The sequence below is a fragment of the Arvicola amphibius genome, unplaced genomic scaffold, assembly GCF_903992535.2.
Source record: "Arvicola amphibius unplaced genomic scaffold, mArvAmp1.2, whole genome shotgun sequence".
Taxonomy (NCBI): Eukaryota; Metazoa; Chordata; class Mammalia; order Rodentia; family Cricetidae; genus Arvicola; species Arvicola amphibius.
In genome coordinates, this window is record NW_024582326.1 from 122,284 (window position 1) to 141,600 (window position 19,317).

General features: G+C 40.5%; 1 long non-coding RNA gene across 1 annotated transcript; it reads right to left on the bottom strand.

Annotated features, from left to right (window-relative positions):
* Window positions 1-6,517: 6,517 nt before the first annotated feature.
* Window positions 6,518-10,270, bottom strand: LOC119805868. The gene is made up of 3 exons (XR_005284014.1): window positions 10,208-10,270; window positions 9,209-9,330; window positions 6,518-7,195 (listed from the first exon to the last, which is right to left on the bottom strand). It is a non-coding gene; the product is annotated as an uncharacterized LOC119805868 (long non-coding RNA).
* Between the last annotated feature and the right edge of the window lie 9,047 nt (window positions 10,271-19,317).

Consider the following 19,317-nt stretch of genomic DNA (forward strand, 5'->3'; position numbering starts at 1 on the left):
AACGCCTCCGGGCTCCCTTTGAAGGAAGAGATGGGCAGGCGCCAAAGCAGGAGCTCCTCCAACAACATGAAAGGCAACATGACATCACCACAAGCCAGACATCCCGAAACAACAAGAATTGAACACCCTACCCCAGAAGATATAGAAGAAACCGACCTTAAACAGTACTTTATGAAAATAATAGAGGACCTTAAACAGGAGGTAAAAAACTGCCATAAAGAAATGGAGATGACAAACAAAAAGGTAGACGAAATAAATAAATCTCTCAAAGATACCCAAGAAAAACAAGGAAAACAAGAAAAAGCAATCAAACAGGTAAGGGAAACAGTACAAGACCTGATAAATGAAATGGAGGTATTGAAGAAAACACTATCTGAGGGACGACTGGAAATGGAAACTCTGAGTAAACGAACAGAAACTTCAGAGACAAGTATTTCCAACCGAATACAAGAGATGGAAGAAAGAATCTCGGACTCTGAAGATACTATAGAGGAAATAAACTCACAGATTAAAGAACTAAACAAATCTAACAAATTCTTAACTCAAAACATTCAGGAAATCTGGGACACCATGAAAAGACCAAACCTAAGAATAATTGGGGTAGAAGAAGGAGAAGAATTACAACTCAAAGGCCCAGAAAACATATTCAACAAAATTATAGAAGAAAACTTCCCCAACCTAAAGAAGGATGTTCCTATGAAGGTACAAGAAGCCTACAGAACACCAAATAGACTGGATCAAAAGAAAGCATCCCCACGCCATATAATAATCAAAACACAAAACATACAGAATAAAGAACAGATATTAAGAGCTGCAAAGGAAAAAGGTCAAGTAACATATAAAGGGAAACCTATCAGAATTACACCTGATTTCTCAATGGAAACCATGAAAGCCAGAAGAGCTTGGATAGATGTGCTACAGACACTAAGGGAACATGGATGCAAGCCTAGACTATTATACCCAGCAAAGCTTGCATTCACCATTGATGGAGAAAACAAGATATTCCAGGACAAAAACAGATTTAAACAATACGCAGCCACAAATCCAGCCTTGCAGAAAGTAATAGAAGGAAAATCACAAACCAAGGAGTCCAACAACGCCCACAATAACTCAGGCATCTAGCGACCCTTCACCAGCACAACTAGAAGAAGGGAAACACACAAACTCTACTACTAAAAATGACTGAAGTTAACAACCACTGGTCATTAATATCACTTAATATCAATGGACTCAATTCACCTATAAAAAGGCACAGGCTAAGAGACTGGATACGAAAACAGAATCCAACATTTTGCTGTTTACAAGAAACACACCTCAACCACAAAGACAGACATCTACTCAGAGTAAAGGGTTGGGAAAAGGTTTATCAAGCAAATGGCCCTAAGAAACAAGCGGGTGTGGCCATTCTAATTTCCAAAAAAGTTGACTTCAAACTAAAATCAATCAGAAGAGATGGAAAGGGACACTTTATACTCATAACAGGAAAAATCCATCAGAATGAAGTCTCAATCCTGAATATCTATGCCCCTAATATAAAAGCTCCCACTTATGTAAAAGAAACACTTCTAGAACTCAAGGCAGCCATCAAACCACACACACTAATAGTTGGAGACTTCAACACTCCTCTCTCACCAATGGACAGGTCAATCAGACAGAAACCTAACAGAGAATTGAAAGACTTAATGGAGGTAATGAACCAAATGGACTTAACAGACATCTATAGAACATTCCACCCAAATAGGAAAGAATATACCTTCTTCTCTGCGGCTCATGGAACCTTTTCGAAAATTGACCATATACTTGGTAACAAAGCAAACTTCCACAGTTACAAAAAAATATTAGTAACCACCTGTGTCTTATCGGATCACCATGGATTAAAATTAGAATTCAACAACAATGCTACCCCCAGAAAGCCCACAAACTCATGGAAACTGAACAGTCAACTACTGACCCACACCTGGGTCAAGGAAGAAATAAAGAAAGAAATTAAAGTCTTTCTTGAATTTAATGAAAACAAAGACACAACATACTCAAACCTATGGGACACAATGAAAGCAGTGCTAAGAGGAAAGTTCATAGCACTAAGTGCCCACTTAAAGAAAACGGAGAAAGCGCTCATTGGTGACTTAACAGCACACCTGAAAGCTCTGGAAAAAAAAAGAAGCAGACTCACCTAGGAGAAGTAGAAGACTGGAAATAATCAAATTGAGGGCAGAAATCAACAAAATAGAAACACAGAAAACAATCCAAAGAATCAATGAAACAAGAAGCTGGTTCTTGGAGAAAATCAACAAGATTGACAAACCCTTAGCCAAACTAATCAAACGGCAGAGGGAGAACACGCAAATTAATAAGATCAGAAATGAAAAGGGGGACATAACCACAGACACAGAGGAAATTCAGAAAATCATTAGATCTTACTACAAAAGCCTGTATGCCACAAAATTGGAAAATGTAAAAGAAATGGACAGTTTTTTAGATAAATACCATATACCAAAGTTAAACCAGGACCAGGTAAATGCTCTAAACAGTCCTCTTAGTCGCGAAGAATTAGAAACTGTTATCAGAAACCTCCCTACCAAAAAGAGCCCAGGGACCAGATGGTTTCAATGCAGAATTCTACCAGAACTTCCAAGAAGACCTAATACCTATACTCCTTAAGGTATTTCATAATATAGAAACACAAGAGTCACTGCCAAATTCCTTCTATGAAGCTACAGTTACCCTGATACCTAAACCACACAAAGACTCAACCAAGAAAGAGAATTACAGGCCAATCTCACTCATGAACATTGACGCAAAAATTCTCAATAAAATACTGGCAAACCGAATCCAAGAACACATTAGAAAAATTATCCATTACGATCAAGTAGGCTTCATCCCAGAGATGCAGGGCTGGTTCAACATACGAAAATCTATCAATGTAATCCATCATATAAACAAACTGAAGGAAAAAAACCATATCGTCATCTCATTAGATGCTGAAAAAGCATTTGACAAAATTCAGCACCCTTTTATAATAAAGGTCTTGGAGAGATTAGGGATACAAGGGTCATTCCTAAATATAATAAAAGCTATTTACAGCAAGCCAACAGCTAACATCAAATTAAACGGAGAGAAACTCAAGGCTATCCCACTAAATTCAGGAACACGACAAGGCTGTCCACTCTCTCCTTATCTCTTCAATATAGTGCTTGAAGTTCTAGCAATAGCAATAAGACAACATAAGGGAATCAAGGGGATTCAATTTGGAAAGGAAGAAGTTAAATTTTCATTATTTGCAGATGATAAGATAGTATACATAAGCAACCCCAAAAACTCCACCAAAGAACTCCTACAGCTGATAAACTCCTTCAGTAACGTGGCAGGTTACAAGATCAACTCCAAAAAATCAGTCGCCCTCCTATCACAAAGGATAAGGAAGCAGAGAGGGAAATCAGAGAAGTATCACCTTTCACGATAGCCACAAATAGCATAAGATATCTGGGAGTAACTCTAACCAAGGAAGTGAAGGATTTATTTGACAAGAACTTTAAGTCTTTGAAGAAAGAAATTGTAGAGGATACCAGAAAATGGAAGGATCTTCCCTGCTCGTGGATTGGGAGGATCAACATAGTAAAAATGGCAATTCTACCAAAAGCAATCTATAGATTCAATGCAATCCCAATCAAGGTCCCATTAAAATTCTTCACAGAGATTGAGAGGACAATAATCAACTTTATATGGAAAAACAAGAAACCCAGGATAGCCAAAAAAATCTTATACAATAAAGGTTCTTCTGGAGGCAATACCATCCCTGACTTCAAACCCTATTACAAAGATACAGTATTGAAAACGGCTTGGTATTGGCATAAAAACAGAAAGGTTGACCAATGGAATCGTATAGAAGACCGGGATCATAAACCACAAACCTATGCTCACCTGATTTTTGATAAAGGAGCCAAAAGTACAAAATGGAAGAAAGAGGGCATCTTCATCAAATGGTGCTGGCATAACTGGATGTCAACCTGTAGAAGAATGAAAGTAGATCCATATCTATCACCATGCACAAAACTCAAGTCCAAATGGATTAAAGACCTCAATATATAATTTGAACACATTGAGCTTGATAGAGGAGAAAGTGGGAAGTACTCTACAACAAATGGGCACAGGGAACTGTTTCCTACGCATAACCCCAGCTGCACAGACTTTAAGGGCAACATTGAATAAATGGGACCTCCTGAAGTTGAGCAGCTTCTGTATAGCAAAGGACATTGTCACTAAGACACAAAGGCAGCCTACTGACTGGGAAAAGATCTTCACCAACCCTGCAACTGACAAAGGTCTGATCTCTAAAATATATAAGGAACTCAAGAGACTAGACGGTAAAATGCCAATTAACCCAATTAAAAAATGGGGCGCTGAACTGAACAGAGAATTCTCAACAGAAGAAGTTCGAATGGCCAAAAGACACTTAAGGTCATGCTCAACCTCCCTAGCTATCAGGGAAATGCAAATCAAAACAACTTTGAGATATCATCTTACACCTGTCAGATTGGCTAAAATCCAAAACACCAATAATAACCTTTGCTGGAGAGGTTGTGGGGTAAGGGGTACACTCATCCATTGCTGGTGGGAATGCAAACTTGTGCAACCACTTTGGAAAGCAGTGTGGCGGTTTCTCAGGAAATTCGGGATCAACCTACCCCAGGACCCAGCAATTCCACTATTGGGAATCTACCCAAGAGATGCCCAATCATACAACAAAAGCATATGCTCATCTATGTTCATAGCAGCATTATTTGTAATAGCCAGATCCTGGAAACAACCTAGATGCCCTTCATTGGAAGAATGGATGAAGAAACTGTGGAATATATACATGCTAGAATACTACTCAGAGGTAAAAAACAATGACATCTTGAATTTTGCAGGCAAATGGATGGAAATAGAAAACACTATTCTGAGTGAGGTAACCCAGACCCATAAAGATGAACATGGGATGTACTCACTCATATTCGGTTTCTAGCCATAATTAAAGGGCATCGAGCCTATAAATTTGGGATCCTTGAGAAGATAATAAGAAGGTGAACTCCCAAAAAAAGATATAGTAATCCTCCTGGATATTGGAAGTAGACACGATCGCCAGGCAAAATTGGGAACTTGAGGGTTGGGCAAGACTGGGCCAAGGGAAGATGGGGAGAGAAAAGTGTGAAGGGGAGAACAGGGGCAGCTCAGAGGAATGGGGTGCTTGGGATATAGGAAGGGTGGATATGGGAGCAGGGAAGCATATATCTTAATAAGGAGCTACCTGAGGGTTGTCAAGAGACTTGACCCTAGAGGGGTTCCCAGGTTTCCAGGGAGATGCCCCCAGTTAGTTCCTTGGGCAGCAGAGGAGAGGGAGCCTGAAAAGGCCAGTTCCTATAGCCATACTGATGAATTTCTTGCATATCACCATAGAACCTCCACCTGACGATAGATGAAGAAAATGACAGAGCCCCACATTGGAGCACCGGACTGAGCTCCCAAGGTCCTGATGAGGAGCAGAAGGAGAGAGAACATGAGAAAGAAAGTCAGGACCGTGAGGGAACCTCCAGCTGGCGACAGATGGGGAAGGTGACTGAGCCCCACATTGGAGCACTGGACTGAGCTCCCAAGGTCCTGATGAGGAGCAGAAGGAGCGAGAACATGAGGGAGAAAGTCAGGAACGAGAGGGGTGCATTTACTCATGGAGACGGTGGGACAGAACTAATGGGAGATCACCAACTCCAGTTGGAATGGGACTGATGGATCATGCGACCAAACCCGTCTCTCTGAATGTGGCCAACAGCGGGGGCTGACTGAGAATCAAAGGACAATGGCTCTGAGCTCTGATTCTTCTGCATGGACGGGCTCTGTGGGAGCCTTCTCAGCTTGATCGATCACCTTCCTGGACCTGGGGGGAGATGGGAGGACATTGGTCTTAGCATAGAGTGGGGAACCCTGATGGCTTCTTGGCCTTGAGAAGGAGGGACGGGAGGTATGGGTGGAGGGGAGGGGATGGGAGGGAAGGGGTAGAAGGAGGGGAGGGAAGGGGGAGGAGGAGGGGAGGGAGGGGGGAGGAGGAGGGAAGGAGATGGAAATTTTTAAATATAAAAAAAATAAACCATAAAAAAAAGTGTTACTGAATGTAGCTTGCCAGGTTTCTCCACTCTCATCCATCTCTTAACCTCAGCACTCCACCCTTTTCTCTTGATGCCATTCATATATTCTTTGACACAAGTAGTCCTGCTCCAAAGATAAGCTTGAATAACCTTCCATTCATGTAAAGAATCATTATAAGCCAAATCAGTAATGCAAAAAGTGGTTGAATTCCAATCACAACGCAAAGCAATCTGTTCTTGTAAAGATAAATATTTATTTCCCTACCATCCCACAGTTTGCTTAAATACATCAATCTCAGTCTGAAGTCGAGCATCTGTTTGAGCTTGCTATATCCAGAGCTCATGAGAGTCTTTATGCCATTGCTCTACAAAGTGTTTTGTCTGCAAGGACGTATGTAAAGCAATAACAGCCACAGAAGCAGTAGCAACAACAGCAATAAGGTTAAGAAATACAGCCATTAGTATACCTAACATGCACTTTGTTCTTTTCAATATCTTTTTGAAGAATTCTACAACAATATGATCTGGAGGATTTTGAGCCCAAGAATGACCCAAGTTTACAGGCAGCCAAATATGTGTACGCTGCTGTAATATCATAAATGATTGCTTATGAGGATTAAACTTAGCAGAGGAATTAATAAATGAATACAATTAACAATCATAATAATTCCAATTGTAAACTTAATTCTTCCAACTAAAAATACATATGGTAGTGACACACAAGCAGTAACATCAATACTTTTAGACAAGGTAAGTCTAAGTAGAAGCAGATATTGCTGTTCCAATAAATAAGACATTAAAAAGCTGAGCAGGTTTTAAGGCTGTTATGATCTTCCAAATATGCATCTGAATTGCATCAGGGGCTGTGAGTAAGGCAATGCGATTATCCCCGATTCCTCCATCTCCCCATGCCAGGAGACAGCTTCCACTTATCATTTCATTCTCGGCTTGATTCATTCTGTCCCCAAACTGGTGGTGGTGGTGAAGACCGATGTTGTCGAGGTCGCTTCCATGAATATAATTGTACCGTGGCCAATATTGGAATATCTTCTTTGGGAGCCATGGTGTCATTCATCCTGCAGAGAGACAAGACCATTCCTTTTCCCATCCACCATTAGCAATGCAGGCTGCCATTCAGTATCTACGGCAAATTTTCAACATTTGGGGTATAAGCAAAATATTTCTCTGCTCTGGTTACAATATCCCCTTGGGGGCAAACTTAAGAAATTTAATATGAATTAATGTAATGTTGCCCTACTTCTTCCAAAAATCTCACATTAATTCCATACCAAATTCTTCCTTTTTAATTTTTTAATTTGCTGTTGAGCTTTAAAGCATGATTACCTTGTCAAAATGGAATTTTATATTGAACATGTAGGCGATTAGCATTAGTATGTAAATGATGTAAATGTCCACTGTCCTCTTGAACAAAGGAAAAAGCTACCAATGTTCCCCTTGAGCATTTCCAAATTTTCAAATGTCAGATCTCCAGACAAATTTGTATGTGATCATAGGTTATACTCTATTCAAGAAGAATTTTTAAATATACTCTTTAACTATTTTTAATTTTGTCTGAGCTTCTTTGATAAGAAACTGATTTGTTCATATCCAAAGCATTTTAAATCTTTTAAATTTTTATTTTCCTTTTGCAAATTATAAGAAGTGGTGGCCATAGTTTCAGCAGCCAATTAGTTTTCTACTTTTAGATAGAATATATCTTTTCATACCTTCCTATAGCTATTGATATTTCCTAAACTGATAGCATAACTCATTACAACCCTCACTGGCATTTTTATATGTTTGGCATATTTAGTTGTTTCTTGTTTCTTCTCCAATTACATTTTTTTTATCGTTTGTTTTAGTCTAGCCAGGAATTCAATATAAGGCTTATTAGATTTCTGGATAACTTTAATCCAAGAACCACAGTTCTCTCCCATGCTTCCATGCCTATTTCTCTCACAGTTATTCATGTATTTCAACTGGGGTATTAGCCTGCTGATTAGGGTCATCATAAGCTCCACTTGCCTGTTAACATAGGAAAAAATTAATGCTGGCTGCATTAATTTGAGCCTTCTCAACACAAAATTAAAGAACCCATATTGTCCATTGCAAATATTTAGACTCCTTTTTTGTCTAACTTACCTTTTAGTAATATTTTCTCTCCTACCCCAATAATATTGGCAATTACAAAATCTTAATGCCTCTAAAGCAAAAATTTATTAATTCTAGTTTTAAAGAGGCAGTTATAGGGACCTTTCTTGGTCCAAATTCTTAATAATAATCTTTAAGACCTCTCTGACTATTATCTTTTCTCATCTATAAAACATCTTTAATATACTCAAAAAATGACCTTTTAATTTTAACATTTACCCCTCGTGCCTTGAATGCATGTTTCATTTCATGTTAATGAATTGCTTGTCCCATAATCGCTGTTCTACTTAATGAGATTCAGAAGACACCTCTTAATTATACCCACATTAGGTGCCACTTTGCCCCGGTCCACGTGTAAGTCAACGGGGACTCTAGAGGGAGAGAGAATGGGATGAGACAAGAGACACAAGAGATGGAGACAAGACAGGATTCTGATTAAGTCTCATTCATTCATTTTTTTTCTGATCAAGTCTTGTTTATTCAAGGGAATAATACAGGTAAATATAGGGTAAGGGAAAGGAGGAAATTCTTCCTGTGTGTATGGGTAACTAAACAACTTACTAGACAACAAGTTCTTCTTGTGTATATGGGTAACTAAACAACTTACTAGACAACCTAACCATGGTCTAATGGTCAGGTGGAAAGTCCCTAACTGCAACAGGCAGAAAAGTCAGAATGTTCAGAACACGGGAACAATGGAGCAATAACTCCCAACAGAGTTTGTATTTGACAGATCAGAACAGCAGGAGAAGCCAAGCACAACAGGGTGGTGAAATGGATCCAGGGAGCAGTAAGTCTCCCACATAGCAATTCTTTATCGAGGTGAAGGTCTGCTATCAAGTGAACTGGAGGCTCAGACTGTCTGTCTGTCTCCATTTCTGTTTCCCATGACCTCAATGCTTTTAATTTCATGGAGTCTCTGGATATCCAGTACTCACTAGGGCAATACTGGAGACGTTTCATCAGTAGTAGTGCCTCCTCTTTTTCTTCCTCTTCTTTTTTATGATGACAACATCTTCATCTGATGATTCAGGTGGGGCTAGGAACAGCACATTGAGCACTAGGGACAGAGGAGGAATAGGTTCAAAATAGGGAAGGAGTTGTGGCACAAAGCTCTGCGACATTGTTGGTTATTTCTTGCAGGGATCAAGATAACCACAGTGAGTGGCTGCTACCACACATTCCAACGTCCATGCTATCAAGATTGTTTGGAACAGTTTTCGACTGGCTTCTATTTATGAGTTTTGAATGTTCCCATTGGGTCTCCTCTCCCATGAGAAGCAACACTTTGCTTGCTAACTGTGTTGTCCTTAGCAACCCTGTTTCCACTCTCTTCAGCTCCCTTGCTTTCCTCAGTTAGGCAAGAACAACACCTTCACACAAGGAAAGGTGTGGACCATATGACCTATTGAGACTCAACTATGTCTTACCAGACATACTTTGCAATGGAGAAAGACCCTCCCCTACTGCGGGGGTTGTATAGAAGACATCTGGGGAATCTAGTGCCCTTTGACTCAGCAGAGGCAGGTGACAACTACACTAAACAGACAGCTCAGAGGACAGAACACATAGTCAGACCTGGCAAGGTGATCTGATGAGACAGGAAATGAGAGTGAGGTTCAGACATAGAGATGATAATCCAGAGAGGACACAAGAGAGAAAATACAAATGGCCATGCACTTTAAATCCTGGGAACTTACACACCCATTACGAACTCAGAATGTCTGAAAAGTGTCCCAGATCCATCCTCAAGTACAAGGTCAGAAGCTCCAAGATAGGTATCAATGTGTCCTTTGACTCATTTACCCTAAATGCCAGTCTAGTGTGAGGAGCACAGGCTGGAAATTGGCTTACATACATCCTTCCCTCTATCCCCAAACCCAATGACACCTTACCCACATGACAGAGTAGACCTAGAATGCAATGCAGTTACATACCAGGATTTTCAGTGCTAGATTCCTTTCTGACCTCCCACTGCTGTACTTCAAAAGCATCTGGAAGAAAGTAAACAGAGTGGGTCATTCGCTTTTGCCTACAGAAGACACATCATAGTAGATCACACCAGATCGGCATCAGCTTTCCATTGGTTCACTGACATCTTAGGTTACAGAAGGTGCAGTGAAGCCAGCCTACTCACTCTGCCATCCACCCATACCTTGCCCTCTATATAAAAGCTGAATAGAAACATGGAGGTACTGCTGCAAGTCCCGCAGAAACAGTCAGAAGAGGATTGGCTTCTTCTACATTACTGGGCCCACACTATGAGAACTTTGTACTCAGGTCCATGCCATTGACTATAGAGAGCTGTGCTCCACTGACAGTGCCTTCTATCATAACTAACCAATCAAAACTCACCGTCAAAACCAGATGTCCAACTGACAGTTCCTTCTATCATAATTAACCAATCAAAACTCGCCGTCAAAACCAAGTATCTACTTTTCCCAGAACACATCAGAATACACACAATTTCCAAGGAGAACTACTAATTACAGCCAAAGGCTAGAAGCTTTGGCAGCAACAGAGGCAGGAAGGATGGGTGTCCTGGTAAAGACCATATTTATTTATTTTTAAGTTTATTCATTTGTATTGCTGGCATATGAATGAATGCCTGTATACCACATGAATGCAGTGCCAGCCAAGACCAGAAGTGGGCATCAGATACCCTGAACTGAGTTACAGATGGTTGTGAGTAGCTATATGGGTGTTAAGACTCATATCTGGTCCTCCAGTCAGTGTTCTTAATCAAAGAGCCTTCTTTCCCACACCCCCAGATCAGCTTAATTGGCAGGGGGTTTGGTGTGCTTTGCTCTTACCCCTTTTTGAACCATTATGCCTGGAAGGAAAAGCACACAATCTCCATCTCAATGATAACTTTCCCATTGCCTCAGCTTGCCAAACAGAATGTACAACCTGCATGCTTGATCCTCTCCTGTCGATTTCAACTGGGCATGCTGTTACTTACCTGGAAAACATTCATTACTATCAAAGTTTTGCTGATCTTCTCCATCGGTGTCTCCCACTTGGGCTATGTCTGTAAGAACATTAGGACAGACTGTACCAGGGGAAGCCACACTGGATCACACAAAATTAATCCCAGTTCTACTTGAGATTTTCCATGGAGTCTCTATCACAGAATTATTTCCTCTCATTTAACCTTCAACTTCCCTTCCCAACAAGAATTCTGAGTAAGGCTTCTCAGGAATGAAATACCAAGGTATTTCCCGAACAAGGGAGGGAGTTCAGATACTTACAGCTTCCTACCATGGTGGAAACCATCTGTAATTATAGAAAAGAAAGTACTGTCAGAATTGGGCTTTTTTGTACACTCCACAGTGGTCTGGCTTTCTCTGGATGGCTTAGAGAACAAAGGGCGGGCATACAGCTCCACTGGTGCTGCAAATGACCCCAGGAGAGATGGAGCGAGCCTTTCCTGCACTGTACTTCCCAATTTCACTAACACTGCAAGCACACAATCCTTAATAGAACAGGGAGTGTCATTTCTGCGGGGACTGCTTTTATGATTCAATCTAATGGAAGTGATGATGTCAACAACACCAAAGAGCTGGACACCCACTGGCTGGAAAACCACCTGAACTCCACAAAGGAAACTGTCTTTCAAAAAACTACCTGAACTCCACAAAGGAAACTGTCTTTTAAAGAATAACATACACAGAACCCAAACAGAGTTGTATTTCTATAGGAGACACACAAAGGTGCTCTTACGGTATGTCTGGATTCTGGAATAGGTATGCCATCCGAGAAGTCTAGGAGAAAACAGAGTAACTGTGAAGATATCAGCAACTAATAATCATAAAACATTCAGGGAGCATGTTTAATGTGCACATGAGTGTATGGAGACAGCTTGGGGTGCTGCTGGGCCATCCTCCAGTCTCCAGTGTAGAAGGATGTTCCCTGATGTAGAAGGTTACTTTCATTGGTTAATAAAGAAACTGCCTTGGCCCTTTAATAGAACAGAAAATTAGGTAGGCAGAGTAGACAGAACAGAATTGTGGGAGAAAGGAAGCAGAGTGGGGCAGACGTTTCAGGCAGTCACCATAGGCAGTCGCCATGCTTCTCTTCTCTGAGATGGACACAGGTTAAGATCTCTCCTGGTAAGCGACCACCTCATGGTGCTACACAGATTACTAAATATGGGTTAAAGCAAGATGTGAAAATAAGATAATAAGAGGCTGAAACAAATGGGCCAGGCAGTGTTTAAATGAATACAGTTTCCGTGTAATTATTTCGGGTGTAAAGCTAGCCCGGTGGCAGGACGCATCCCCGCCACTCCATCTACAGTTCCCGGGGGGATATCAGAACAAAATGAGACCTAGGATCCTTAATCCTCATGTAAGCAATATAAAACAAATCCAGCTGCTTCACACTTTGTGGTATCTACTTATAATCCCAGAATTCAGGAGGTAGAGGAAAGAGGATCAGGGTTCAAGGTCAGCTTCAACCATATAATGAGATAGAGGCCAGCCTGGGATAAATGTATTGCTGTTTCAGAGTAAAAAATATACTAAAACTGAATAATTTCTAACTGTATTTTCACAAGAGTGACTTCAAGCATATGTGGAAACATCATAGTTTAAGTATGTGTAGCTGATAGGACATGGAGGCAACTTTCCATGGATGGGCAGCATCTCTGAACCACATAATCAACGCTCAGCCATTCTGAGGACGCTCTCAGATTCTTTACGAAGAATTTAAGGCTCAACCATGGAAGCAAGAGCATTGTATTACCCATATGGATTCATGTCTTTAGTTTCTACATACAATTATGAGTCAGGGATTCTTCATTTTTGTTCTAAATCAAGGATTATAATAGCCCCCACGCACAAATATCATGAAGACCAGATGAGCTAATAAAGAATAAAGTTCATTTAAAGTGTGTGTGGGAGTATGAATGATAACCCCCATAAACCATCACCCCATACAGAATCACATCCTCTTAGAATCACAAGATACTGAAGAATATGAAACAAAAGCAACCTTTCTGTACACAGCCTCACAGAAATCTATGCAGAATCTTGGCTGTAAAAAGGTATTGAAACACCTTTTTTTTTCAAAACCTTTAAGTCTATTTTTTTATTACTTTAAAAAATATCAATTCAAATTACCACTCCCTCCCCTCCTCCTACTCCCTTTACATACTCTCCCACCACTCCCCCTCCAATCCTAAGAGAGGACAAGGCACCCTGCTCTCAGTGGAACCCTGGAAGGCAGATTGCTCCAATACTGAGGGGACCTCAAAACACTTTTCAAAAAACCATGTTGGCCATTTGCAACAAGTTGGGTGGCTTTTCAAAGAGAAGACAGAGACAGTAAGGGACACCATACATAACTTAGCATTTACATTTTTCCTCACCAAAAAGTGAAATACTCACAACTTTCATAGTCTTCCCAGGCTCCCTGTAATTACAAAAACAAAGGCATTATGATATCAACATCATGTGATATATAGGCTCATGTCTTTAATTTTCTGCCTCAGTATTGAAAAGGCATGGTGAATTATGGAGCTAGCAAGAAACCTGGCACTAGAGAAATTCCCAGGAGTCTACAAGGATGACCCCATCTAAGATTCTAAAAAATAGAGAAGAGGGTGCCTGGACTGGCCTTGTTCTGTAGTCAGATAAATGTCATCATAGGACCTTCATCCAGCAACTGATGGAAACAGAGGCAGAGGCCCGCAGCAGAGCACTGGACTGAGCTCCCAAAGTCCAGTTGAAGAGAGGGAGGAATGAGAATATGAGCAAAGAGGTGAATACCATGATGGGGACACCCACTGAAACAGTCTACTTGAGCTAATGGGAGCTCACCAACTCCAGCTGTACAGGGAAGGAACCAGCATAGGACCCAACTAGTCTCTCTGAATATGGGTGACAGTGGCTGGGGCAGACTGCAGGGCCACTGGCAGTGGCCCAGGATTTATCCCTACTGCTTGTCCTGGCTTTTTGGGAACCTATTCTTTTTGGTTGGATACCTTGCTCAGCCTAGATATAGAAGGGAGGGCCTTGGTTCTTTCTCAAAGCAATGTGCTTTATCCTCTCTGAGGAGGAGATGGGGAGTGGAGCAGAGGGGAAGGTGGAGGGGATGAGAGAAGGGGAGGGAATGGGAACTGGGGTTGATATGTAAAATGAAAAAAGGTAGTTCATCTTCTTTTTAGAAAATTAAATTAAATTATAAAAGAAGGAGTGAAAAGGTATGGCGATCACTGCCAACATTGATGACTGGCAAAACAAAGGTAAGATATATCTGTGCCAAACTCATGATTATTTTCTGAATGATGTATTTCAAACTCCCTTTCAGTCACCAGCCACAAAATAGTTAATCCAAGGAAGAAGCATTGTCTCCCAGAGGGACAGGTGATAGCATCTATTCTGTACTGTGACTGTGGCATTCACAAATGCTTTTTCTCATAAGGTGTCTATTGGCAAGGGACTGTTCTACTATTCCAGAAAACAGAGCATAGTATGTATAACACACACTGTCATACTTTAATAGCCAAAATCAAATGAAATAGAAAACTCAGACAGCAACATTTCTATTTTAGTCATAGAAAGGTCACCTTACCTCATTATAATGGTCAAATTCTTCCTCTCTAAAAAAAATCTGTTTAATATCCGGGACATTGCTCAAGCCTAGGAAGACAGAGTGACTGTTAATTACTGGAGCTGTGGACCATGGCTTCCTTAAAAAACACTGTTTAGCTTACACAACAGGCTTATATGTATGGCTGTTCTCTAAAGACTAGACTGAGTGGCTTCTGGAGCATCCTCATTGGAAGCACTGAGTCAACGAGGAGCAGGGAAGAAATGGAAAACGGAACACTGGCACTGTGCTGATGGGAATAGAAGACAATAGGATAGGCTTCCAATGGTGCAAGTCTCCCATTACTATCAGTCATTTGAAGACCAGAGAGAGTCTTCGCAAACCAAGAAACAATGTGAGTTTTAATTTATGCTAAGTGGCATGTAGTCACACTCTCAAGGATAATCTCAAAGGGACCAGATAATCCAGGGCACCCAAATAAATATGGTTTATGGAGTGTTATTGGTGAACATAAGAAAATAAAGACCATAATAATGTCTCCCCTCTGCAGCAATCAGGGTACTTCAGAATGCTGGAAACGAAGAGAGGCTCACAGCAATCCAGGAGCTGATTCAAAGAACCATACAGCATTTGCCCTCTAGTGGCATCACGCTCCACTCCCTAGTTTGGTGCATGAACTCCAAAGGGGCAATCACATACTGGGGACAGAATAAACCTTAAAGGCTGTTGTGTTGGAGCAGGACTGGAGTGGGGTTCCCACATAGCTTCTTTCTGGAGCACATACTATTTTTAGAATAACTAATAGAGCTATGTAATTTCTGTCCTTGGAGTAGAAAAACATATTTCCAAGTCATCTGCTGAAAGCACTGACAGAGCATGTGTTTTCTGGTGGTTTCTTGTGGTAATAGGCATATGTTGGGGCAAACATTCCATAAAAGGAAATCATAATAAATTGAGTATCGTGGAGATGAGTTACATACTGCCTACATTCTTTTTTTAATCTAAGATCCACACTCATGGAGCACAATGTATGCACACACACACACGGTTCTGAGTCCAATCAAGACATGCGGCTTTAACTCTTTCCCCACTGGCATTGAAGCTCTGTTCATATAGGAAGGTAAAACTAAGAATCCTATATCTTCAAGTGTATTGAAGCTACCTCCCCAAGACCAATGGAATCTCATGACAAAGATTAGGATACAGGTTGGTTTTATGTAGTTAAAACTCATAATAATTCACTATTACACAAAACCTCCTCGTCTGGAAACACATGAGAAAGATAATAATCACCATAAACAATTCATTCACAAAGTCACGAAAGAAACTAAACATTTAACACACACAGGAGCAATAATCAATTTCAAGGTGGACAAAACCATTCATTTTATATCAATGCCTGATAAATAAGAAAAACCATAAGGTATATTTGAAAACATGAAATATGGCCATATGTAGAAATATGCTACTAAAACTCAAACATTTCTCACATATTAAAAGTTGTGCTAAGTCTGTTCGAAGTTTTACATATGGTACAGAGGATAAATGACTACTACATATAATGGAAGCAAAGCCGCAGTATGTGTTGTACCTTTCCTTTGTGCTTCTGGAGTTCCTATGGAAGTATTCTCTATGGCTGGAAGTTCCTTCACCTCAAGAGAAGTGACAGGTGTCTTCTTTCGAAATCTTCTGAATAGCGAAGAAACTGGGAATGTATTCACAACAGGGAGAGTCATGTTAGCTTTATAGCAGGAAAACAAAACTAACTATGTGTTTGTAAATATAGACTAATTTTCTCTTTCCACCTAGTCACCAGAGTCAGAATGCTGTTTCAGGATGTTTTGTGATTAAGCAGTGCGCAGACACTATAGGTTATGCCTACATTTGCCTGGCTGTGGCAATCCATACGGAACAGAACAGGACTGAACGTGTTATGGGGGTGGTGCCAGATGGAAGCCACACCCTTCTGAGAACTGCATGAATACACTCTTGTTCACACAAGTCCTCCTTCTTCCATGTTTCTCTCCAAACACGGGGAGTTTCAGAAGGACTTCCCATGAGACTTTCCTGTCTAAAAGAGAACTACACAGGGCAAACCATAAGAAAAGGCACATGTACAGGGGAAATGCTCTAATGATGTTTGTTAAATACCAGAGGAGCTAGAATGTAGTGACTGAATTCAGAGCAGTTCATTGGATCCAGGATGGGGAGCGTGGTTGCTGTTGATTTTAATTCTTTATTTAACCATGGCACTTAACCGCTCATGGAGAACATATGATATTGCCTTAGATGAGTTGAGAAGTAAAGAACTGTGTGCACCCATTCCTTTTAACCTTTGGGTGCCATATTAGTTATAGTCCTGTCACTGTGACAGAAGCAGTCTGAGAAAGATCTTCTCTACCTTTCAATCCCTGACTCAAAATTCCAAAAGAGTAGAGCATAGTACACATATGTGACCTTCCTCCTACTTCTTCAACCTGCCACATCTCCCTTAATCATTAATTTTAATTGCCAGGGAAACCACACTCAGAGATTATAGATTATTGCATATTCCTTAGAAATACTCAGACTCTAAATCATTCTAAACCACATTATCACATGATGATCTGACAAAAAGGAAACTTCCCTTAAACTGGCCAAACCTTGATGTCTTCGATATGACCATGTAAGAAAAGCAGTCTGGCATTTGGGTGATCACATGGCTTTCGGGATGACAAACATCCTTAGCCACTACATGGGCCACCGAGATAAAGTGCACACAGAAGGGCAGAGTCTATATTAGCTTTCCATGCACACCATATCTGCTCTGCTCTGATTCATCAAAGTCCTGTTTCTACACACTGTTATTCACCCACAGGTCCTACAGGGCAACTGAGTCAAGTTCACTCCCTGTATGTTCTATTTTAACTGCTGGAAATACCTTAAATGGAAGATTAGGCTGAAAAACCCTATGTATAAAAGGATGAGTCTGATTTATGCTTCTTCTCACTCTAGCTCCGAAGCCCACATGGACACACATTATGTTTGGATCAAATCCAGGGCTTTGTACATGCTAGGAACACACTAAAAGGTGCTCCCAGAGATCTGTATCTAGGAAAACTGATGCCCTAGCTCTACACTTTGGGCTATAATTCTCCAGAGAGCTGCACAAACAAACAAATCTCATATATCTGTATGGTGAGATTTGAACACATTTTTTTGTAGGTGAAATGTGTATCTTGCTTTTGAATTGACAACTTTGTCACTGGAAAGTGAATTGTGTAATAGGAATAACTGTCTTCAGAAAAAGTCTATTTAGACACTGCCTGATGCACAAAATGCCAAAAACAACTAAAGTCATCAGAGCTGAATGCAGTGATTGTAGACACATGGGTGTGACTGGTTACTTAGGGCATTGCTCCCCCACCCCAAAACTCCTAATTTTCACTTCTAATAAGAGTCATATCATCACATTGGTGTACAACAGAAAAGACAAACAGCATTTAAATAATTCTTATCTAAAATGTGTCTTGAGAAAAGAGAGTCTATAATACATACTCCAGCTGAACTTTTTACACTTCGCCTGTAATTGAAAGGAAAGAAAGCACTTTGAGGTTCAGGTCATAGAGTCTGTCTGCACAGCTCTCTGGTTCACTGTGACACAGCATGGTGTAAAGCAGGACAGGAAAGAGGCATAAGGAGACTGCATTGATATATTATATGGTGATGTCACAGAAAACCAGGGCTATGTACTTTGTAACAAAAACTAATACACTGCACACTTATGCTCACTCAAATAGTGAGCCGAATATCTCTTTTTTTTTGGCCTTCACTGAGGGATCCCTAGCTACATCACAACATGACAGATCAACTTAACAACCTGCTTTGGGAGATTAATTCATTCTATGAGGGGCCTCTGATTATTTTTCATGAGTGTACATATTTTAAATGTATTATACCCTCGATATTCAAATATTGGATGCACGAAGCTTCCCATCACATAGACATTTAAGGAACAAGTCAAATTCCATCTAGATGACAGACTGGAGAAACAAATAGGAGAGGACCCTTAAGGAGAAATACTCATTTTTATAGATACTATACATGTTAACTTCCAAATAAATATTACACACATTTGTCCAAAGAGGAATCCTTTTTCTCCAGAAGAAAAGTCCCCCGCACAGACACTATGACAGTAGATGTTGGAAGATTTGTCTGGACTGGGCAGACACAATTTCACTTCCTCCCCTTCCTAAGCTAACTCACTAATACCCATGGTGCCCTGGTCAATTTTTTGTTGTTTAATGGGGTATCCACTGAAACATAAGATCACTAAAGTAACCTTTCTATCTCAGAGAAAAGAAAAGCTGCCTTACCTTCACCATGGTTCCTGGGACACCTGGTTTAACAGTGGTGTCAGCATGGTCAGGTAACTCTAGGGGAGCAGAAAGTGACCGTCAGCTCATGGTACTGCTTACTACTTATGCAACAACATTCCTGCTTGATGTGGGTA